Source organism: Triturus cristatus, chromosome 4_1, assembly GCF_964204655.1.
Source record: "Triturus cristatus chromosome 4_1, aTriCri1.1, whole genome shotgun sequence".
NCBI classification, from domain to species: Eukaryota; Metazoa; Chordata; class Amphibia; order Caudata; family Salamandridae; genus Triturus; species Triturus cristatus.
In genome coordinates this window covers 361,556,357-361,581,551 of record NC_140585.1, presented here as the reverse complement: position 1 = coordinate 361,581,551, position 25,195 = coordinate 361,556,357, and the positions used below count along the sequence as shown (strand labels likewise).

Below are 25,195 nucleotides of genomic sequence, written 5' to 3'. Positions count from 1 at the left end.
ATTTGCAGTCAAGCCCTCCCCCCAGAAATAGTGGTGTAAAGGCAAGTGGAAAAGAGTGAAATAGCGTGGAATGAAGTGGCGTAGAGTGGAATAGTGTAAAGTTGAGTGGCAAAGAGTGGAACGGCATAGAATGGAGTGACATACAGTGGTGTGGAGTAGAGTGGAATCCCGTACAGTGGAGTGGCGTAGAGCAGAATAGGGTAGAGGGAATTACTGTAGAGTGGAGTAGAGTCAAGTATTGTAGGGTGGAGTGGTATCGAGTGAAATGACAGAGTGGAATGGTGTAGAGTGGAGTGGCGTAGAGAGGAATATTATATAGTGGAGTAGCTTAGAGTAACATATCATAGAGGGGAGTGGCGTGGAGTGGTGTAGACTGGAATAGAGTTGAGTGTAGTGGCATACCGTGGAGTGGCATAGAGTGGAATACCTAGAGTGGAGTGCCATAGAGTAGAATAAGCTAGAGTGGAGTGCCCTAGGTGGAGTGGCGTAGAACCAAATATCGTTCGGTTGAGTGGTGTACAGTGGAATAGCATAGAGAGAGGGCCATAGAGTAGAGTGGTGTACAGTAGAGTGGTGTACAGTAGAGTGGTGTGGTGTAGAGTGGTGTAGAGTGGTGTAGAGTGGTGTAGAGTGGTGGCGTACAGTAGTGGCGTACAGTAGAGTGGCATACAGTAGAGTGGCATACAGTAGAGTGGCATACAGTAGAGTGGCATACAGTAGAGTGGCATACAGTAGAGTGGCATACAGTAGAGTGGCATACAGTAGAGTGGCATACAGTAGAGTGGCATACAGTAGAGTGGCATACAGTAGAGTGGCATACAGTAGAGTGGCATACAGTAGAGTGGCATACAGTAGAGTGGTGTAGAGTAGAACAGTGTAGAATGGAGTGGCCTACCGTGGAGTGGCTTAGAGGTGTAGCGTGGAGTGAGCTGGTATAGTGTGTAGTGGCATAGAGTGGATTGGTGTACACTGCTATGTTGTACAGTGGAGCGGTGTAGAGTGTAGTGGCACACACTAGGGCACAGTGGAGTGGCGTACGGTGGAATAGTGTACAGCGGAGTGGCATAGAGTTGGGTGTCACACAGTGGAATAGCATAGAGTGGAGTGGCATACAATGTAGTTGCGTACAGTGGAATACAGTATAGTGGAGTGCTATGGAGTGGAGTCCCGTAGAGTGGAATAGCATAGAGTGAAGTGACAGTTTAGTTACGTACAGAGGATTAGCATATAGTGGAGTAGGGTATAATGGAGTGCCGTAGATTAGAAAGGCATACAGTGGAGTGACGTAGAGTGGAACAGCGCTGAGTGGAGTGGGGTAGAGTGGAACAGCCTAGAGTGGCGTAAATTGTTGTTGTGTACAGTGGAACCAAGTTAGACCTGCCATCCATCACTGGTAATTTTAAGACCAGAGGCAGTGTTCCACAATAAGCTATAAAATGGATCAGTGATAATAAGCAGACAGTCATTTTAGCTGGTCACGCAGTCACAATGGTCACTATATATTGAATTTAGATCCTCAACTAGCGAATTTTATGATATTGTGTACTCCAGTGTTGTAATGAAAACTGTGAAATGCATGGCCAATGTGTGGCTTACTCTCATCTTCCAGTTGTTGACTGGAGGTGCGATTGGGCTTCGTCATAATGCTGTAGTGCATTGCACAGGGTAAAGATACTCACTTGCTGAATATACTAAAATATATTCTACTGAGAGAAATGCTTGGAAAATCCAGAAAAGAGGATTGAGCAGGTGCAGGGATTCATATGCTTCAGGAGCCCACTGCATCCTCCTTCCAGCATGGATCACAAGACCACAGCAGCCATTAGTGCTCCAGGTGCAGTCCACAAGGCCACATGGGCCGGAGGACCCATTGCAAACTGTTCCTAGGTTACATAAGGGTTTGTATTCGGTGAGATAGGCTCTCAGAAGAGAGCACAGGAGCACTGCTAACATTAGTACAGCTGGTACAGTGGGAATACGGCCCAAATGTATGAAAAGCCAACTGCAGACTGCTCCCAGCACAAAGCACTGGGGTGCTGCTATTGTTGTATTGTATTATAACACGTAGATAGTGCTTCATATCCTATATGGGGTGCTGAAGCACATTATTAGATGGCAGCATGCTACACAGTGTGTGTGGTTGACAGAGTGCTGTATTTGTTATGATCCTATGTGGAAGCGTTTCAGTTTTGTCCATGAGCAACCAGTAAGGTACTTTTATCTTTTCTTGTGCTCAGTGCAGAGCAACTTGAGGGGGTAAAATCTGCAGATTATGCAGCAGATGATGGATAATGTGGCAAATGCAGTAAGAATTATGACCTGTCCAGGTAAAATTCTCTAAATATACCACTTGCTCCTGTTTTCAGACAGGGCTAGCAGAACTCAGAGGGAGACAATGTTTCTTGTGTTGCAGTACAGAAAGTGAAGAAGCCCGTAGCAGAAATCAATTTAGTTAACATAGATAATGTTATGTTTAAAGATCCCAGTTAGTTCCCTTGGTGCTACATTCTGTCTTGTTGAGCACTGTCAGATAAGTCATTCTATTTTGCGTGGCCGATGTAGAACTGTAGTCCTTCTTCTTGGTTTGTGTAATCCCCAGCTTTTGAATTTAAAAATCTGTTCATTCTACTGTTAGCCTCATTTTATTTTTATTTTTTTTAAATGAAGGGCAGTGCCTAGCAGCTACCCCAACAATGGGTTTCCCAAAAACCAAGCTTTGACAAAGTTAAAAGGCTGCCACTGAATGCTGGACTTATTGGCTTTGCCATTGCTCATGTAAAGGCAGGGAAACTTCCTGCAAATAACATTCTTTACCACACAGTCCTTTATCTCGCAAGCTTTAAAATGCATTGGCCTTAACAACATGGTGTAATACGGGGCTTTACCACCCATTCCTTTACCACACAATGCAATGGTATTTTCTGATATTCCTATATGTATGTGTATATAGTTTACAGACACGTATGTATATATATATATATATATATATATATATATATATATATATATATATATATATATATATATATACATACACATACATACACACACACACACGTTTTTCCATTGGGGAAAATATGTAAAGATTTTTTATATTGGGGGTTACTCCCCCAACATCCTCTTTTTTGTTACTTTTAAGTTTTCTTTTTTGGGGTAATCCCTCACCCCTTCTTTTTTTAAGCCCTTTACCTCTTACCGCCCATGAACCCTAACACTTACCTCAATGTATTTTTACTTGCCCCTGAACCCTAAAAACCCTTACCTCTCATTTCCTCTACCTATCCCCTTTCTTCTACCCGCCATAGAACCACAAAAAAAACCTTTAAAACTTATTTCCCTGTTTTCTTACCCAACCCTGAACCCTAAAAACCCTTTTACTATACTTACTATCCTGTACCTTAACCCACCCTGGGACCCTAAAAGCCCCTTTAAGACTTTTATCACCCTGAACACTTACCCATTCCATTTCCCTAAAATCCCCCTTTTTTATTCACCTAATATTGGTGACATTTAAAAAATAATTATCTTCGTGATCAACTATTGAGTGGGAAAGTTCCCAAAAATGTCTTGAATAGTACTTAACTGTGTAAAGCCGTCCTGCGGGGTAAAGACTGCATTCCTCTGTCTACTACTGTGAAATCATACTCATTTACTTTAGGCAGAACACCATGAGCTATGAAAAGTTCAACTAAAAAATCCTCTATCAAAAACAGAAGAAGGGGGACCAGAGATCCAATTAATGGTCCAGTGTCCATGCTCCCAAAATTACATTCCATCAAAAAGAGGACACTGTTCCAGGGCAGGGTCCAAGAGGTAACCCATGTGCCTTGTAAAAAGAAGAAAGAATCATAAAAAGACGTCCTAAGTAGGATAGGCCTGTAAGGCAGGGGAAAGAGCATGTTTTGCCTCTTGTTGCCCTCACACACCCCGAAAGATGTCATGCTTCATCATCGGGCATGTACTCCTCGTTGGGCTGGCGCTGCAATTCCCAACGGGTCCCCCGAAGGGTCCCTTTGTCGGAGATCTTTTGAGGCATGCCGGATGGTGTGTGGGGTGGGTCCTATCTAAGGGTAACAAAAATGCATGCATAGTGAGTTAAAACTGACAAGGGGTAACCTACAAGAGGTTGTAATGATCTGAAGACCCTCTTGGCAGTATAAAAACTCTATATAAGAGTATCATCCCAAGTGGCACAATATGCCTAAGTATCATGAAAACGGCCAACATGTTTCGCGCCTCTGTTGCCGCTATGGTCATTGGCGCTTCTTCAGGACCAGGATATAGAAAAAATCTAGTGAAGTGCACGTGAATACAAGGAATAAAAAATAAATACCCAGAATGCATGTCAGGGCGGGCCGTTATGCTGCTCCTGATCAATACCTAGGACAAGAAAGGAAATAAACAATCAAAAGAAAGTACATAGGACGAGTATTAGACTAACTTAATACAACGTAGTGTGCCACAATCGTGTGCACAACATACCTATGTTAAAGAGAAAGAGGAAAAAGAGCGAGACCAGGTAAAGAATAGGAAACTCCCTCATTAAACTTGGCCCAAAGAGGCAAATCGTGGCGGATCTACTCATCATGGACATCATCTTGCAGAAAGGGTGTAATACATCCCTGTTTATAAAAATGCTGCACAACCATATATGAGAAACCCCTGTACATTCTGTAAATCAGAAAGAACAAAGTCCATCATATTAAATGTTAAGGTGGACTTCCATCGTGATATTCTTACCTCCCGTGAATACGAGAGTGGCTCCAGTGGCTATCAGCGTTAGACGCCCGCACCTTTATCGGGTTAGTAGAAAAACAAACATTACAAAGGTGAACAAAATTTAAACACTGGAAGCAGTCATCACATACGCAGGAGAAAGGAGAGAGGTTCCGAGACCTACTCCCCATAATCTATGAAATACTCACTCCTAAAGGAGGTACCAGTGCCCTTCCACCTTCCGCGTCCACCCGCCAGCCAGGACTGTAATGAAGGCAGCGGGACGGGGGCTTAAAATACTCGTACTCATAGGTGCCTAGGGCAATGCTCCTTCCGGGGCGTGTCATACGATCCAATCCAACAGTGCATGCGTGCAAAATGAAGCTACAAACACGCATGCGCAAACGGGGACAACTAATCCCCTACGCATGGGCGTCCCGTATGGAGTCTAAAGTAACTGGTACTCTGTAGAGTGAAACCAAACCCCTGTCCAAATAGGCGTCCACCAATTAAAATCAGGATGACGTGTTCTATTTAAAGACGAGATCGCTGATCTACATCGAGAAACCCCTCTATTACCAGCTACCTCTCAACTTGTAATAACAAGCAACAAAAGCAACACTCGAGTGTGTCACATTAATCAGAATCAAGGTATTATGCCTATATCACACATATATATATAAAGCTATGTTCAGTTGTTATTAAAGGGGGGGTAATAAAGAACAGAGAAACGGGGGGTCGTCACCACTTAAACCCCAAGCACAGGAGAGGGAGAGGAAAGGGGGTAAATAACCCTAATACATATTCTTAAAAACATCCCATGGTGGACAGGTATAGGTCTCGTGAAAGAAAGGAAAATGGAAATAAGTAGGGATAGAAAATACTATAGGTCCCTCGGCTAAGCCGCCGTGCTACTACTCTATCAAAAACAGAAGAAGGGGGTCCAGAGAGCCAATTAATGGTCCAGTGTCCATGCTCCCAAAATTACATTCCATCAAAAAGAGGACACTGTTCCAGGGCAGGGTCCAAAAGGTAACCCATGTGCCTTGTAAAAAGAAGAAAGAATCATAAAGAGACGTCCTAAGTAGGATAGGCCTGTAAGGCAGGGGAAAGAGCATGTTTTGCCTCTTGTTGCCCTCACACACCCCGAAAGATGTCATGCTTCATCATCGGGCATGTGCTCCTCGTTGGGCCGGCGCTGCAATTCCCAACGGGTCCCCCGAAGGGTCACTTTGTCGGAGATCTTTTGAGGCATGCCGGATGGTGCATGAGGGTGTGTGGGGTGGGTCCTATCTAAGGGTAACAAAAATGCGTGCATAGTGAGTTAAAACTGACAAGGGGTAACCTACAAGAGGTTGTTATGATCTGAAGACCCTCTTGGCAGTATAAAAACTCTATATAAGAGTATCATCCCAAGTGGCACAATATGCCTAAGTATCATGAAAACGGCCAACATGTTTCGCGCCTCTGTTGCCGCTATGGTCATTGGCGCTTCTTCAGGACCAGGATATAGAAAAAATCTAGTGAAGTGCACGTGAATACAAGGAATAAAAAATAAATACCCAGAATGCATGTCAGGGCGGGCCATTATGCTGCTCCTGATCAATACCTAGGACAAGAAAGGAAATAAACAATCAAAAGAAAGTACATAGGACGAGTATTAGACTAACTTAATACAACGTAGTGTGCCACAATCGTGTGCACAACATACCTATGTTAAAGAGAAAGAGGAAAAAGAGCGAGACCAGGTAAAGAATAGGAAACTCCCTCATTAAACTTGGCCCAAAGAGGCAAATCGTGGCGGATCTACTCATCATGGACATCATCTTGCAGAAAGGGTGTAATACATCCCTGTTTATAAAAATGCTGCACAACCATATATGAGAAACCCCTGTACATTCTGTCCATCATATTAAATGTTAAGGTGGACTTCCATCTTGATATTCTTACCTCCTGGAAGCAGTCATCACATACGCAGGAGGGAGTATTTCATAGATTATGGGGAGTAGGTCTCGGAACCTCTCTCCTTTCTCCTGCGTATGTGATGACTGCTTCCAGGAGGTAAGAATATCAAGATGGAAGTCCACCTTAACATTTAATATGATGGACTTTGTTCTTTCTGATTTACAGAATGTACAGGGGTTTCTCATATATGGTTGTGCAGCATTTTTATAAACAGGGATGTATTACACCCTTTCTGCAAGATGATGTCCATGATGAGTAGATCCGCCACGATTTGCCTCTTTGGGCTAAGTTTAATGAGGGAGTTTCCTATTCTTTACCTGGTCTCGCTCTTTTTCCTCTTTCTCTTTAACATAGGTATGTTGTGCACACGATTGTGGCTCACTACGTTGTATTAAGTTAGTCTAATACTCGTCCTATGTACTTTCTTTTGATTGTTTATTTCCTTTCTTGTCCTAGGTATTGATCAGGAGCAGCATAATGGCCCGCCCTGACATGCATTCTGGGTATTTATTTTTTATTCCTTGTATTCACGTGCACTTCACTAGATTTTTTCTATATCCTGGTCCTGAAGAAGCGCCAAGGACCATAGCGGCAACAGAGGCGCGAAACATGTTGGCCGTTTTCATGATACTTAGGCATATTGTGCCACTTGGGATGATACTCTTATATAGAGTTTTTATACTGCCAAGAGGGTCTTCAGATCATTACAACCTCTTGTAGGTTACCCCTTGTCAGTTTTAACTCACTATGCATGCATTTTTGTTACCCTTAGATAGGACCCACCCCACACACCATCCGGCATGCCTCAAAAGATCTCCGACAAAGTGACCCATTGGGAATTGCAGCGCCGGCCCAACGAGGAGCACATGCCCGATGATGAAGCATGACATCTTTCGGGGTGTGTGAGGGCAACAAGAGGCAAAACATGCTCTTTCCCCTGCCTTTCAGGCCTATCCTACTTAGGACGTCTTTTTATGATTCTTTCTTCTTTTTACAAGGCACATGGGTTACCTTTTGGACCCTGCCCTGGAACAGTGTCCTCTTTTTGATGGAAGGCAACTAAAAAATCCGTCACTAAAATAAATGCATATTTAAGGATCTTGTAAGGGTATGTTTTAATGAAGAACAAGAACATTAAACCATGAAGTACTTGCTTCGAAATAGCACAAACATCGGCATGCAGCTAGCATCGGCGCATGGATGCATGTTAAAGACATGACTGTTGGCTTTGCCACTGAATCTGGAACAAAATCACCACTTCAAATTAAAATATACTTTTCTTTTGTAGGATATTTGTCTTTGTAGCAGGTGTGGCAGCCTTTTCACATAAATTAAAGGATGATAAATGTTAGCATTTTCTAAAATGATTTTCACACAGAATGGCTTGCTCTAAGCTTGTGCGCTGTGCTGACATCGAAGACAGTGACTCCAGATTGTTGAGAAGTGCTGCTGTTCAATAGAAATGCACATAAACCGGTGCCAGTGGGTGAACGTGCCTGGGCTGGAGCTGGGAGTGTCAAGGTCTAGGCCCTTTGACATTCAGAGCTGCCTGGGACAGCGCGCATTCACACCTCTTCCTCTGCTTTAGGCATGACAAAAGAAGCCCGGCAGTCGCACATCAACAGGAGGGGGGAAGGGGCTGCTTCAGAGAATGAAGTACTGATACAGCTCTTCTCTTTGGAAGTCAGTGATCGAAGTTGGGGGGATCGGCAGGGCACGGCGTGCCCCTACTTCTTTAAATCCAAAGATACCGTTCCCCTAGTTTTTTTTATATTCAACATGCATTCCAGGAAAGCATGAATAGCCAAGGCCTACAGATATGGCTCGGCGTTTGTGACTGTTAGGTGACGGCCAGACGGGCAGAGAAGGAAAAGGACACTGTCTTTTCCTTCTTTGCCCAGAAAAGACCAGGACAGTGTACCTCCAGCTGCCCCCTCCTCTCTTTCCTCCTCTTTTTCCCTCTCTTTCTGCCTCGCTCCTCCTCACTTTCTGAAAACCGTGACTTCAAGAAACGGTTCTCATCCTCTGTGTTCACCTTTCTTTTTTTATTTGTTCCCTTGTGAAATGGAGCCTTAAAATGAAAAAAACACTTGTGCTGGAAATGTCGTCTTTTTTGATATTTTTCTATTCCGAACAGCAGCCTAGAGAATACAAGGTTCAAAATATGGAAAATAAATAACTAAATAACGCAAGAAAGAATGGTTGCAAAATGTCCAGATTTGTTTTCTTTTCTCCCAATCACATTTGCGCCACTTCACAGAGTTTGCCAGTGAAGCACCTAATTGATGGGCGGATCGGAAAACAAAATGTGTACCGCGGCTTTGTGTTCACGGATGTGGTGTTTTTCAACCATAGTGCTTACGTTTTCTTTTGTCACAATATAAGCACTGGACTGGACATGAAATGGGTCCCTTCAGGGCCCTGTAGTTATGTCCTTAACTTTTCAGGCCAAACCTTACACTGATTTCAGAATAGTGAGTGTAAAAGCGTTAAGGTAGCCATGTTGTTCCAGCCATACATGCCAACATTTCAGAAGAGCAAAGTGGGAGATTCTTTAAAAAAAAATCCGGAGAATGGGGCCTTGAATCGGGTTACTGTCATGTATGGGCCTTGGAAGTGTGCTGCTGCAGGATCGGACATTTGAAACGCAAATGCACGTTTTTTTCTTACCTTTCAGAAGCATGGAACGCAATGGCAGGCAGAGAGAGGGTTATGCAAGTGTTCTGCACTCACTGGCCTGGCAGGTTGCTGGCAGTGCAAATACCCCCCTCCCCCCCGCCTCCCCCCTCCCACCACCTGTGTGGCAGCCCAGGCACACACACACAGCCGCCCGAGTACTTCACAGGTCTTTTAAAGACCATTCGCTTGTTGGAGGCTTTGTTGGTTTTTCACCCCTTCTAGAGCCCCCACATCACCACTCTGACTATTGCTGTTAGAATTAGCACGTTACACAATACCAAGCCCTGTCTGCTGAAACCCCGAGGAATCGGGTTTTTGCTTGCAGGAATCTGGAGGCGGGAGACTAGCCTTGAAATCGGTAGTCTCACGCCTGAATCGGGAGGGTTGGCATGTATGGTTCCAGCATACATTTACATGCTTTACATAATTCCCTATGGGTGTTCGGTATTTCCAGGATGTTGTTACTTTTTGTTTTACGCAGCATTTTACTCTCGTCTAATGCGTAATTTGAATTGAGTCGCATCAAAGTGTTTATAGTGGGGCACAATTGAGTTGTAGTTGAAGGCAGTGCAAGTTTCTCTTAGTGGAGCAGTATGGTGTTCAGTGGGGGAGAGTATGTGGCACTATGGTCAGAGCTGCCGAATTTGGAACTGGGGAACTGGGTTCAGCCTTCATGACCAGTCCCCCAGACCACTCTCCTGAGGGAGCACATTCCCATGCTAGACCTTAGAACGCCCCGCAACACCTTAGAAGCCCTGGTATATTAGCACCAGGAGGTGGACCCTAGTGGGGGCAAGTATGGGATAACCTTGAAGGCCTGTCCACCACAAATCCATACTGAAGTTCACCTCCATTCTTGCGGGAAGGCCTATGAACCAGCACACCCAAGAGTGACAGTGACTCTGTCACTGAGGTGACAAGACCCTTGAGAAGGGCCGGCTTTAGGGTAGTGCGATCATTGTGACTGCACTGGGTGCTGACTTTGGGTGGGGGCACCAGCAACAATAAAAATGTCAAAATAACTCCAGTGATTAATGTTCTTCCTAGAGAAAGATCTAAGTTTTGTCTAGTGGAAGTTTTGGCTCATAGAAAGGTAGCGCAGAGGGTTGATGTGCCTGCTGCGGATGTATGACGTTACAACGCACACTTTTACAACGCATGCACTTACAACGCATTTTTTACAACGCATAATCCATTACAACGCATGACATTACAACGCATGACACTACAACGCATTTTTAAAAAATACCTTTACAACGCATTACCATTACAACGCATACTACCTTTACAACGCATACCATTACAACGCATAATATTAAATTACATTTAAGGTAAGTATTAGATAGTATAGGGGTAAAAATTACTATTCTAACTCCAGGGGGTGCAACAGTAGGGTAAGTGTTGGATAGTGTAGGGGTAAAAATTACTATTCTAACTCCAGGGGGTGCAACAGTAGGGTAAGTGTTGGATAGTATAGGGGTAAAAATTACTATTCTAACTCCAGGGGGTGCAACAGTAGGGTAAGTGTTGGATAGTATAGGGGTAAAAATTACTATTCTAACTCCAGGGGGTGCAACAGTAGGGTAAGTGTTGGATAGTATAGGGGTAAAAATTACTATTCTAACTCCAGGGGGTGCATCGGTAGGGTAAGTGTTGGATAGTATAGGGGTAAAAATTACTATTCTAACTCCAGGGGGTGCAACAGTAGGGTAAGTGTTGGATAGTATAGGGGTAAAAATTACTATTCTAACTCCAGGGGGTGCATCAGTAGGGTAAGTGTTGGATAGTATAGGGGTAAAAATTACTATTCTAACTCCAGGGGGTGCATCAGTAGGGTAAGTGTTGGATAGTATAGGGGTAAAAATTACTATTCTAACTCCAGGGGGTGCATCAGTAGGGTAAGTGTTGGATAGTATAGGGGTAAAAATTACTATTCTAACTCCAGGGGGTGCATCAGTAGGGTAAGTGTTGGATAGTATAGGGGTAAAAATTACTATTCTAACTCCAGGGGGTGCATCAGTAGGGTAAGTGTTGGATAGTATAGTGTAATATTATGCGTTGTAATGGTATGCGTTGTAATGGTAGTATGCGTTGTAATGGAATGCGTTGTAAAGGTAGTTTTTAAAAATGCGTTGTAGTGTCATGCGTTGTAATGTCATGCGTTGTAATGGATTATGCGTTGTAAAAAATGCGTTGTAATGGTAGTGCGTTGTAAAAGTTGCGTTGTAAAGGTTGTTCCCCGCCTGCTGCAAAGAACATCTACCATGCCAATCACAAAGTGCACATATTGTAAATAGGTCTGTGGGTTACTGCTTTTGTAAGAGAGATCCTTTTGTTTCTTGCAGTTTATAAGTCAAAATCCTAACATAGCACAGTGAGCTATTAACTGTCATCTTAGAGTTGCACGCAAACTGCAAGGTATAAATTAGAGCGTTGTGTTTTTTTCCCCAGTCTTAGATTATCCGAATGTTGCAAAAAGTGTTAATTTGGAAAGAAATCAATTCTGATTATTAAAGAGAACCCCCCAACCATGGTATTATGTTTTAAATTTTGAGTTTGTGTTTCTCCAGATCAGTCACTATTAAACTATACTGCCTACTAGTTGTCATGTGACTCCTACACCCTGTAGCCCTTAGTCTTATGTAACCTTTCCTAATAGTGATTTACACATGTATAATTGATTGTCTCAATGTATTGTGTGGCGGCTCCTCTGCTAAGGGGGAGGAGCGTCGCCCCACTGCCTTTCAACACGGCAAAAAAGGAAAATTAAAATGATAATAACAAAATGTTATTATCATTTTATTTTTTTGTGTTGGCCAGTTTTGTGGGGCAGTCTCTGGAAAGATTTTGCCTCATTAGTACCAGTGTAACATACAAATGCAGCAGTGAGAAAAGTGATCAGTCAACCTTTGCAAAGAGCCCTCCACTTCACAGCAACAAAAGTCACATGTTTTAGTAACTTTTGATCCGTTTGAGCTACAAATAGTTTATTAGATAAAATTGTCAGATTATGTAGCATGTGTATCCATTGGTTGAATTAAATAACGTAATATGCTGTAACTGAGCAGTGAAATGCTAAACAAATACTAAAAATTGATATGTTTTGTGCATTCTGGTCACACCTCTGACTCCGCCCACTGATTCCATCCTCTGGTTAGTCCCGCCCTCTTAGTCTCCACCCACAGTTCCCCTACTTTTTTTTTCCCACTTCGACCACTGTTGGAAGTACAATACTTTCCTATATGCAGAGATGGAGAAAGGGGACCCCGTCTCAGGTCTCTGAAAAGCGTCATTTCACCACATTCTTAGAAATGATTTTTAAACGACGACTGCAGTCCATGTGTGTCAAAATGTTACATTTCGGGCGAAATACAAAATGTCTCATCTCAAATCTGTAGATATTTTTTTTTAAAAAAGAATCTGTACCCATGCATTATTGCAAGAGGTTACAACACACTTTGGATGAGCTTGCAATTTTTCGCTGGCTCTAATTTTCTCTCCGATAATATTTGGCTTTTATTCTGTGCTGTCTGTGTGATTCAGCACTGGGTTGTAGCAAGTCTCCCTTTGAATTGGAAAGCCGAGTGCATACACGCGGGGCTTTCATAGAGTCTCCTATAAATTTCTGGTATTATCCTTAAAGTTTTGTAAGTTGTAGTTTAGCTTTTCCAATTTTAAATGCAGAACAATAAGCCTTAGAATGCAACAAGCATTGGCAAAGCAAATCGGTCTGGCCTGCATATTCAGCTGTACTGAACTGTACAGAACTGCTGTTTTTGCTTTAGTTAAAATGTCTATCTCATTCTCATTGGGTGGCCGCGTTCTAAAGTTGAGGCATTAAGCAGGCATAAAAGGTAAGATAGCATCCTAGACAACTACAGCAGAGTGCTAATAAACCTATCCAGCACTCGACTAAGCCTCGCCGTGTTGCTTCGGCCTGTAGTGAACAGAAAGCAACAAAGCAGCAGACTGATGCATGCACTGCTGTATTGGAGAACATACAGGATGCACTGCATGGCAGCTTGTTTTACTGTTATCAAACAAGAACCGCTCAGTATTGTTTCTGACACAGCTTCTTTGCTGCTGGTGAAAGGCATGGCAGCTTCCCAATCTCTGCATTGCAGTGCCTTCATTACCTACCATGAATGCCATTCATAAAGATGTCAGACAGTGAGAGCCTTCCCAAGCCCACACAGGCTCTGCGCCTCCTTATCTATGCCTGTTTGGTTGTTACCCATAACGCCAACCTGATTTCAAAGTATGGATAACCCAATTTTATGTGTCGAAGTTCTATGAAGTTTTCACAAGGCAAAGTGATTGACACGAAACAAGAAAATGAGTGCAAACATTTAGAAGGCACCCGAGAAAGAGAGCGTGCATATATATTTGTATGAAAACAATGATATTGGAGAATATCCTTAAGTGCACATTACATTTTTGTAGGTAGGATCCGTGTATTTATTTATATTTTCTATTCACATATTCACAATAAAAGAAAACTGCTCGTTGTTAATCCCAACTCAGTTAACTGTGGGTAATGTTACTCTATCCTTCTCAACTAGTGCCATCCTTAGAGAGCAACACATACAGAACGTTACGATTTTCTGTTAAGTACCTGGTGTGCGCTGTAAGCACAAAATGATCTTATAAATGAAACGATGTGCCCTTTTTGTAAAAAAAAAAGAATATAATCAGTTACTGTCTCTTGAAATATTTCTGCAGCACACATACAAAGAGAAAATTGCCTTAAGGCATATTTTTTCTGCAGAAAGGGACCCCTTCCTGCACAAAAACCTATGCTGACCACAACGCAGACACCCTTGCACTGTTAGGGTGTCTGCATTGGTGTATACCTGCTGAAATTGTGCCAGTGCAGGGAAAGAGCAGAAGTGTGTCACTTCTTCGTAGTCATAATAAGAGATTGATAGAAAAAAACATGAGCATAAAAGCAAAGACACCGAAAGCCATGATTCAGGTTTAAAATACGGAATACGATACAGTATACAACCTAAAAGAAATTTCCATTAAAACATGCTTGTGCAAATGTTAAAAAGACCACAATTAATATACAAAGAGTTGCAATTTGATCACGTTTCACTGGTAACCAATCAACATCCCCCCACACACATAGCACCAGAGTATACTGTATTGGGATGATAGCATCTGCAGTTGGTGCAGAGCGGGTCGACAATCTGACATTTTGGGCGCTCAAGAGTGGGAGTAAAAACCTTTCGCTAGCAAAAGAAAAATAAATTAAGTGTGTTATCGGGAGAGCTTAAGTCACAAGGACACAAGCTCAGATTCATGAAAAGCTTTGCTAGGATACGAGACCAGGAAGTGCACTATATTAAATCTGGACCGTAATTAATTAATTCTCTGTGAGTGCTGTGAGTGCTGCAGAGGAATATATAGATAAGATTTCATCTGGTCCGTAGTCACAAGTGGGATATAGGCAGGCACTCTTTGCTATGCACCACTTTTTACAGAGAAACTGCTTATTAATATACAATTATATGTCACTGACTTGGGAGAAGTTCACTATGAGATATGGAAAGACCAGTCCACTGAAAAATGTTTAACTAAATGAAACGCTGCTCATGAGGTGATCTTATAAAGGGAACGAAATGTTACAAGAATTATAAGAAAATGAAGACCATTATAATGTAAAGAACCGGCTTATAAAAGGCTCACAAACATTAGCATGCAGTCAATAGTGTTATTGATCAAAATGGAGAACAGTTGAAAAATCAAATCCCCTTCTTGTTGTGTGTTTCCATAGTGATGCATGCCTCTATAGGATTGTAATCAGGTAAGGTGTGCTGTTGCACTAGGTGTGTTTTGAGGGCGTGACAACAGCAAGCATTGATAGATATGTATTCTATGCATGTCATATGTGGCAGCAAGGTGTTGAAATGCACAGATGACGTTGCCCATGGGTATGCCCAGATGTGGATCCCTTACTTGCTGTGCCACTGGATTCAAGCTAGCCTGGCTGATGAGGGGTAATTCTCCAAAACCGGTCCCAGGATGCTTGATTCCGGTTTAGGGAGGACCTGGCCTGTCAGTTCAGAATGAACTGTTCCCATGGGGAGCAGGATCAAGACTGATTTGCATATAGCTGTGTCCAAACTGGGATGGCATGGTGAGAAAAAGAACGATGGATTCAACCCAGAGCTCTTGACTGGGAGTGGGTGTTAGAAAAGTTTCAGCACTCTTTCCATCATCTTGTTGTGCTAGCCACTGCAAGGGGCAGGGCCTCCCAAGTGGACATGCTGTAGCAAGTACGGGACAGTAGAGCTGTTATCCACTCCACTCTAATCTACCCCACTCTACCAGACTTTATCCCACTGCAGCCCATCCTACTGCTATCTACCCAACCTCACTCCATCGCACCCAACCCCACCCCACTCTAATCCTCTCCACTACAATATATTCCACTCCAATCAACCCCACTGCAAACTACCATGCTCCAGTCATCCCGCTTCAATCTATGTTATGTTGATTGGGTTTTGATATAGTGTGCAACTTGTCCGAGAAGGGACATCTCAGCCCTTTAACAGGCAGGAAATGAGAGGGCGTTGTAAGATCAGTTTGATAGAACACCCACATTTAAGATGTTTTTTAAAACTTACAAATAAACAGTGGGTGTTTAATCCAGTGAAGCGGAAAATGCCTGGTCTTCATATTTTACGTGTAAATGCATCGAGGGTGTAGCAGAAGCTGATTTTGTTATCTTAGTTTACTGTCAGGGAGGTATGGGGTAAGTCTATCCTGGAGATATTTTAGGCCTAATCCTGACCTAGATTCATAGGTGAGGGAAAGGAGTTTGAACAGTGCTATTTTTTATGGTTAGCCAGTGGAGTGTTCTAAGTGTGAGGGCTGACGGAGTTTGTGGAGGCAGGTTGTTAACCATTCAGACAGTGACTTTTTTGAACCACCTGCATTTTAGCTACCAGAGATTCGTTTATGCAAAGGAACAAATTGCCGTAATCTAGGTGACTGATGATTAATGCTTGACGAGTGTCTTCTGAGAATTAATAGGAAGCCATTGGAAGACTTTTCTAAGAAGGAGCAGTGTACCAAAGCAGGTACTGTAGATGGAGATGATCTGGTCTTTCATGGACAAAGTGTCATCCAAAAGTATACCCAAATTCCTAGCTGTTCTGCTGGGCACAGGGGGCGTACCATGTTCAGCCGAACACCATTCATTCGACTAATAAAGTTGGGCTTTACCAAACAAAAGAATCTCAGTTTTGCCTCTATTCAGTTGGAGACAATTATGGGACATCCAAATTGCTATTTTCTTCATACAAGTAACAAATTGCTGTTTGACATGCTTGATGTCATACCCAAATCAGATAACTAGTTGGGTGTCATCAGCAAAGGAGAGTATTTCAAACCCACAGGAATTTACCAAATTTGCTAATGGGACCACATGGATGTGAAAAAGTGAGGGGCTCAAGTAGGAGTCCTGATGGACCCCTTGTCCAAGCAGGTGGTTTAGAGTTATAAGGGCCAATAGAGACAGTCTAGACCCTGTCTTAAAAAAGTCCTTCAGCCAGTTGAGTGCGGCGCCCTTGATGCCAATCTGTTCAAAACCTTTGTGTTAGCATGGAATGTGAGAGGGTATTGGATGCCGCCAACAGATCAAGCAAAACCAACATGGTTGGATTTCCAGCATTAAGGGATAGCCTGATAGTATCTGCTGCGGCAAGAAGGGTTGTCTCCCTGCTGTGGGAAGGTCTGTGATCTGTTTGAGAACCATCCAACAGCCCATAAGTCTCCAAATATGAGGACAGTTGTTTGTTGATGTGGGTCTCCAGAACTTTACCCAATAGAGGGAGGAAGGATTTCGGGCAATAGTTGGCTGGATTGCTCGGGTCTGCATTTATTTTTTTCAGAATTTATGTAACCTGGGCTGCTTCCCAATGTCGCAGAATAGAGGCTTGAGTCAGGGACTGGTTGCATAGGACTGTGATAACTGGAGCGAGAAGAGACGAGAGAGTGGCAATGATATAAGGGGGACAGAGGTCAGAAGGAGAATCAAATTTTGCATTATGCAGCAGGTCATGCGTCTGTGTATTAGAGATAGGGTTAAATCTTTCCAATATTACTGGCTACAAAACTTATTGTACTCCTGCAGTAGGAGGGACATATGGGAGACCCAAAGGTGGTATAGTCACGTATCTCTCAAATTCATTATCATATGAGAGGGTACATTTTGATTATAATAGTAGCTACTATCATAAATTGGTGATAGATACCAAAACTGGGATCAGTCTTGTGGTAGTTAATTTTTATAATAACATCCCGTGTACCGCTATTCAGAATACTATGAAAAGGCTAAATGAGGATCTACAAGGGGAGATAGTTAGCAAGACGAGGGAAGTAATGATTTTATGGGGGGGGATTTTAATTGTCATCTTTGCAAAATGGGTCAAAAAGGAACTTGTGGATTAATGTTAGAGCAAGACATTAATCTTACACACTTTGACCATACTCTAACCGTTTGCCCCGACCTTTATTGGAAGGGGCGCATCAACCATCATTGATTTTATTATCTGCTCAAATACTTTTGGATTTAGGGCTGCTACTTATAAGAATCGCCAATTACCACTGAGTGATCATTACCCACAAGTACTCGAAATTGATAGCCCATTTTTAGCATGCCAACATGATTGTTTACAGATACAGGCAGCCCCAGATGTGCTGATGGGGAGACAAAATGGGTATTCCCTCAAGTGGAGTAAGGTGGTCCCGAACGAATTCTTAGCTAAACTAGTTAATAGCTGTTCAGAAAGCTTTAGAGTTTGTTTAGATGAAAATTCAAAGAATGAAAACATAATGGAACATTTTAATATCATAGCAGCTACAATCAAAGAGAGTCTGAGGGTGGTTTTTAAAAATAGGACAAAAAATGCCAGAAGATGGTTTGATAAGGCGTGTACCAGAGCCTTGACTGAGCTCAAACATGCTATCCATTTGGAACCTCGAAACCCCATTCAAATAAGAGAACTAAGGAATCGCTACAATCATGCATTAAAAGAAAGAAAGAAAAACATAAAGAGGATGGCCTGGGAACAATTATGCGATGCCTCACAAGCTAAAGATGCAACAGCATTTTGGGGGGTGGTAAATGCGCCGCTCCTTTTTGATAATACTAAGGCACGTATAGAAATTGCAATTAATGAGGAGGACTGGGTCACACATTTTTCAAACCTCTATATGTGTCTTGAGCCGTCTTCACAAGAGGTCTATGTCCCTTTTTGTGAGAATGAGCTGGAGGCACAAAAAATACCAGCCTCACGGCCGGAGGTTCCATGGGAGAAATGGGGGACATCTGAAAAACTAGTGGTAACATTGCCCGAGGTTCTATTGAGTTTAAAAGATACAAAGGGTGGAAAGGCATCGGGCCCAGATGGGATCCCAGCTGATCTGTATAAAGCTAACAGTGAGATCTGGGGTCCCATCCTGGTACAGCTTTTTAACGCAGCTCTGGCGAAGGGCCTGAGTCGGTCATGGTTTACATCAATTATTGTCCCCATTTTTAAAAAGGGAGACAGACAAAACTGTGCCTGCTATAGGCCAATATCCCTACTTGATTCGTCCATAAAAATCCTGGGCAGAGTAATTTTAGCTAAATTACAAAACTGGGCGGAGGAAAATGGGATAATAAGCGATCTCCAGTTTGGTTTCCAAAGAGGCATAGGAACTATAGAACAATGTTTAAACTTATTTTTTCTGCAACAGAAGTATACGTCGATAAAGAAGGAGCGATTATATCTTGTCTTTGTCGATCTTACTTCGGCTTTTGATTGCGTGTCCCACAATAAATTATGGAAAGTGATGCAAAGGATGGGTGTGGATGACTCAATCCTCTCCTTTTTGAGGGAGCTGGATTCTGGGGCTACAGCAACTGTTCGTTATGGAAAAGGAGGCGAATGTAGTAAATCCTTTGGGATAGGGCGCGGAGTACGCCAAGGATGTGTCCTGGCCCCCTTCCTGTTTTTGATTTATATAAATGGGCTGGAAGATCACCTATTGCAGGAGTGCGGGGACATGCCAGTTGCTGGCAATAGGCGCATTCCCGCACTACTGTATGCGGATGATGCCGTTTTAATGGCACGAACACCAAATGCCCTACAAAATCTAATAACATCCTTTAATAAATTCATGAACAGTTTAGATTTAAAAATTAACTGTAGCAAAACTTTTACCATGAACTGTGGAATACGAACTAAGAAAAGGATGAAAACCATCTCAATAAATAATGCTAGTCTAGAAAACACTCCTACATTTTCTTATCTAGGTATTTTATTTCATGAGACTGGCACGTGGACAAATGCGATTAGGGCAAGAACTCTTTTGTTCTCAAAGACTATAATGGCCCTAAAGAGTTTTATACAGAAAATGGGAAAGAAGCCTTTTAGAGAAATTTTAACTATTTATAATGCAACGTGTATATCAGTGGCCATCTATGGAGCAGGACTCTGGGGGTATGCTAACATAGATACTATCCAAATAAATGAAAATAAGTTTATGCGGTACTTGCTGTCCGTGCCTGATAGTATTGCAACCCTAAATTGCCATGAGGAGTTAGGGCAGCCATATATTTCAGATATAATAAAAATTCAGCCCATTTTATTATGGCACAGGGTCTGGACTGTTAATGAATGTGTTGTAAATCGAGCCATAATCCAGGATGTGTTACAATTGGAAAATGTAAAAGTTTTCAAATGGTTAAACTATGTGAAGACTTTTTTGACAGAGATAGATTGTGAACAATATTTTGAGGATCCACTGTCAATGGTACACATCTCTAGAAAAATATTGAAAAAATCCTGTATGGAACATCTCAGGGAAAAAAGACTGTGTGAGGAAAGAAAGAAAAAGACTGTGTGTTCCCACCAGCTGATATTAAGTGGTCTAAATTTACAACCATAATTATGTCTCTCTATGGCAGCCCATGATAGATTCCGTCTCACACGTTTTAGATTTAATATAGTTTTTAGATTATTAACTTTCCCACAAATGAATTCTTGGTCAAAAGAACTCTGTTTATGTCCATGTGATGAATTATCCCTGCAATCTGATATCCATGTGTTATTTTTCTGCAGATTTTATACCTTGCCTCGCAAGAAATTTATTGTCCCAATTCTTAAAGAGTTTCAATTAAATAGATGCCGCCCAGCGTTTTTAGAATTGCAAAGAATGGACACTGTATTTATTGTTGCCTCGCTGGCAGAATTTTTTAAAAATGTTTTTAAACTACGTAAATCAATGGACTGTTAACTGATTGAATTTTCCATATGGAAATCATCTGCACTTCTCCCCTGTAACAATAACTATATATTGTTTTAATTTTAAATTGTATTTGTATTTTTGTTGCTTTTATGGTTATTCCTTTTTAACCGAATAAAGTATTTTGACTTTACTGATGCAGTCATTTGAGGTGACCCATTGGTTAGATAAAGGTCTGGTGCATTCATCAGTAAATTAAAACTATTGTGAATATTGCCCATTTTAGTGTGAAAATGTCTTGCAAGGTGTCACAGGGTAGTTGAGAAGCAGGGATGGCCGCTAAGCAGGCTTGAGGTTTAGCAAAGTTGTTTAAGATTTTAAATAATTCTTTGGAGGAATTGCCTGCTTGTTCCATTTGGTTGACAAGGAAATGCCTTCAGGCTGATCTTTAACAGTGGTAGGTTCGAAGGGTAGATTTATATGTTTGTTTGTCTGTATTTGTTTTAGTAGCTCTCCATTTACGTGCATTTTTTTGTCATTTTTCAGATCAGCTGTGTACCACGAAGCGTTAGGCCTAGACATTATTGCGGGAAGTTACTTATAAGTGGCAACGATATCAAGTGCCTCCTGAAAAGGTGTCATGAAATAGGGCTAAAGCGGAGTTTATGTCCTGTGAGTTGTCTAAGTTGGGAGCAGTAAAAACAGATTGGGAAGTTTCCATAGTAATCTGCTTCCATGGTCTCAAACTAATGCCCTTCTGAACTGTAGGTTTGGCAGATCTGATCCTGGAAGGAATCTGAAAAATTATCAGGAAATGGTCGGTCCAGATTAGGGAAATTGGGGTGTTAGCTTGAAGAGAGTGGAGAGTAGAGAAAATGAGGTCCAGTGTGTGTCCCACTGCATGGGTAGGACCAGTCTTGGTCAAGTGAAGGTCTGGCAATCTCCAATCTACCCTACTACATTCCAATTTGCCCTACTCTGATCCACCCAATCTGCCCCACTCCACGTTAATCTATCCCATTTCACTCCACTCCCGTCTATCCTACTCTACTCCTCTCTTCCCCAACCTATCTCACTCCACTGTAATATATCCAACTCCACTCCACTGTAATCTATCCCACTCCACTCTTCCCCAGTCCAGTCTTCCCCAGTCCAGTCTTCCCCAGTCCAGTCTTCCCCAGTCCAGTCTTCCCCAGTCCAGTCTTCCCCAGTCCAGTCTTCCCCAGTCCAATCCATCCAATTTGCCTCACTCCACTCTACCACAATCTACCACACTCCAGTCCACTCTACTCAAGCTACCCCACTCCACTTCACTCCATACTACCACATGCCACTCAAATCTACTGAATTTTAGTCCAATGTAACCCACTCCAATCCACCCAATCTACTCCACTCTAGCACATGCCGCTCAAATCTACCCCACTCCAATCCTATCTACTCACCCCAATCCACTCAATCTATCCCACTCAACTCTACCCCAATCTACCACACTCCATATTACCACATGCCAACTCCACTTCAATCTACCTCAATCCACCCCACTCTACTCTTCCCCAATAACCACACTCAAGTTTACTCTACCCCACTCAACCTCACTCCATACCACCACATGCCACTCAAATCTACCCCACACCAGTCCAATGTAGTGCAATCCAATCTGCCCCACTGCAGTCCACTCTACCCTAACCAACCAAACTCAATTCTACTCTACCCAATCTACCATACTCCGCTTCACTCCAGATTACCAAATGCCACTGTAATCTACCCCACTCCAGTCCAATCTACCCACTCCAATTCACCCTACCACATCTACCCTACTCCTATCTGCCCCACTCCTATCTACTCAACTCCAATCTACCCCACTCCAATCAACCACACTCCACCCCAGTCTACAATATTCCGCCCAATCCACCACACTCCACTCCAATCTACCCCACTCCACCCCAACCTACCCCACTTCAATCTTGCCCCACTCCAATCTACAAAGCTAATCTACCCAACTACACCACTCTAAATTACCCCACTACAATCACCCCACAACAATCTACCCTAATCCACCCCACTCCATTCTACCCACTCTACCCCACTCCAATGTATGGCAGTCTACCATGCTCCACTCTACCCCAATCTGGCCTATTCCACTATACCCCAATCTACCCCTCTCCAGTCTATCCTACCCCACCCCTTGAACTTTTAACCTTGCTGAACAGCAGCCGCAGTGGTGTACAACACGGCTAAAACACATTGCCAAAGCCAATAGCAATCGCATAGGTGAGACTTATTGGATTTGCCCATGCTTATTTGTAAAGCTTTAGGAATAGTTTTTAAATTAAGCAATTGAAACAATTTAAATGTAATTGCATAATATGATAATATTTGAATATGTCTTCTAAGAAGTTCATGAATTTTTATAAGAACATACTTCAGTTCGCTGTCTGCAAGAACGTAACCCATAGCAAAGTGGAAGGTTAGTCACTCGCTTATCTAGCCATCATCTAAAAGAACATATTACAGTGTGCATATATATATGTAAACTGAGGAAAAGCAACATAAAATTCTGAATTCCTGGTACAAACATTCAAATGTAACAATAGGCATTGATGCCTGTAGGTTATGTGCACAAAAATTATCAATTCAGTTTAAACTGAAAAGCAGTGCACCATCATTGTTTAGTTACAAATAAGGATCAAATCGCAAGAGCAAAGAATATTGGGATTTGAAACTGACCCAAATTACTTTTAGCAATGTTCATAAAACCACTAATAATTTTTACAATCTAACATCAATAGCTTCATGTAAATAATGTTTTATTTTTAATAAATAGAGAAAAGTTTAATATGGATGAAAAATATTTGGATAAACACAACTTATGGAGCTTTTCCTTTGAAATATCTGTCCTTTCTGCTGCTACTGGGTGTTTCTGGTCAGCAAAGTGTGTTTAAATGCAAAGTGTGTTTAAGACTGCAGTACCGCCTCCTGTCTACGGGGGCAGAGCTGAGCAGAAATCTAAACACACTTGATGAAACACAGGTCCCCACAAGGTAATTTTTTAAAAAGTTATAAAAATTGGCACAGATGTTCCTGAAGTCATTTTTTATCATTTAGAAGACATTGCCTTGTGGGGACCTGGGTTCAGGTCCCCACAGTGCAATCAAGTCCCCACAGCGTGAGTGTGTTATCACACCCAAGTCCCCACAAGGATAGTAACACAAACCACACACACACAAACATACATACACATATATATATTCACTGAAAAAAACCATAGGTTTCAGGGGCGTTGTAGTTAGCTGGACTTCTCACTCGTACAAAACCATTGAAATTCCCCCATTATAGTTAGTTCAGCTAACTATAACTCGCGCGCCCGCAATGCACTGCTAAGGACGTCACATATTACATCACTCATGACATGGTCAGTGACATCACTCACGACATCACTGATGGCATCCCAAATGACATCACTGATGACATCATCCAGTGAATGTATGTTTTTCTGAAAATTAAATATGTTTTATATATGTACATCTCAAGGTCGATGGAAGAATAAATGGGTATATAACTGTTTAAATGGATGATTTGTTTTTGAAAAATGTAATGTATAACTGACTGATTAAGTGTATCTTAGTGAATGCATGGCTTAGTGAGTAATGTTTAAATATGTAAATATCTGTATCAGTCTCTCACTTTGTGTATAAGTGGCAGCAGGGGTTGGTGAGTAGCTACATGAGTGTCTATATAGGTTATTAGTTGGTGTTTTGAGTATCAGTATGAGTGTCTGAGTGGCTGTATGGTTCGGTGTGGGGCATTACGTAGGAATGAGTTACTCACTGTTTGTATGTGTTGAAGACAGCATGTGTGCAGGACTGTATGGGTGGATGAGTGTGTGTATGGGTGTGTTAGTGAGTGATAGACTGTCTCAATAGTGTCTTTATGAGTAGGGCTCCCGGTTTTCCGTTTAAACGGATTTTTACACATAAATACAGACGGAAAACATTGTTTCCTTTGTCTGTATTTATAAATAGAAACGGAAAAATACTTACCAACCAGCTTTATGGTGTCTATGTGCTCCTGTGGAAAATCAGTGTCTGAGGTGCAAAGGGGCCAAGGAAAGAAATCTGAAACTGCTACTGCGATGTCCTGAAGATTATTCTCCCCTCTAAATCACCCCGCCCTCCCAAGTATGAACTAAGCGCTCTCCTGCCTAGTGAGACTGATCTGTTAATGAGCGAGCCACTCTACCTCCCAGACAGCAGCAGGCCGAGAGTGCTTATCAGCCTTTATCAATACATCACGGGGTTAATTGCCCCCCCCCCCCCCCCCACCCACATCCTGTCAACACCATGACGATCGTCATCTGTTGTCTCTCCATCAGCTCGTAGTAACTGCCTGTCCGGAGGCATAGTTTAAAGCGCAAAGAAATGGGCGAGCAGCAGGACAGTGATGTTCTTTGAATATTTTCACTGAAAGGGTCCTGGCTGTCAGCAGCAGCAGAAGCAGCGGCCATCCTAAAATGAGTTCGAAACCATATTGGGGCTCGGTGTGAAGAGGGCGGGTAGTTTTCTTTAGTGCCCATGGCCATTCTTCACTGCAAAGC

The 25,195-nt window shown here is 42.3% G+C and overlaps 1 protein-coding gene across 5 annotated transcripts in view; it reads right to left on the bottom strand.

Moving 5' to 3' along the window:
• The window catches only part of LOC146854952 (uncharacterized), a 441,198-nt gene that overhangs the window by 337,655 nt on the left and 78,348 nt on the right, over positions 1-25,195 (bottom strand). Inside the window, exon 1 of one of the 5 annotated variants that reach the window (XM_085652389.1) lies at positions 4,334-4,380. The exons of 3 other annotated variants lie outside the window; for them this stretch is intronic. The gene's annotated coding sequence lies outside the window, so the exon portion shown is untranslated. Of the gene's footprint in view, positions 1-4,333; positions 4,381-25,195 lie in introns of those variants that run through there. One more of the 5 variants, XM_085652388.1, reaches the window with a different exon arrangement.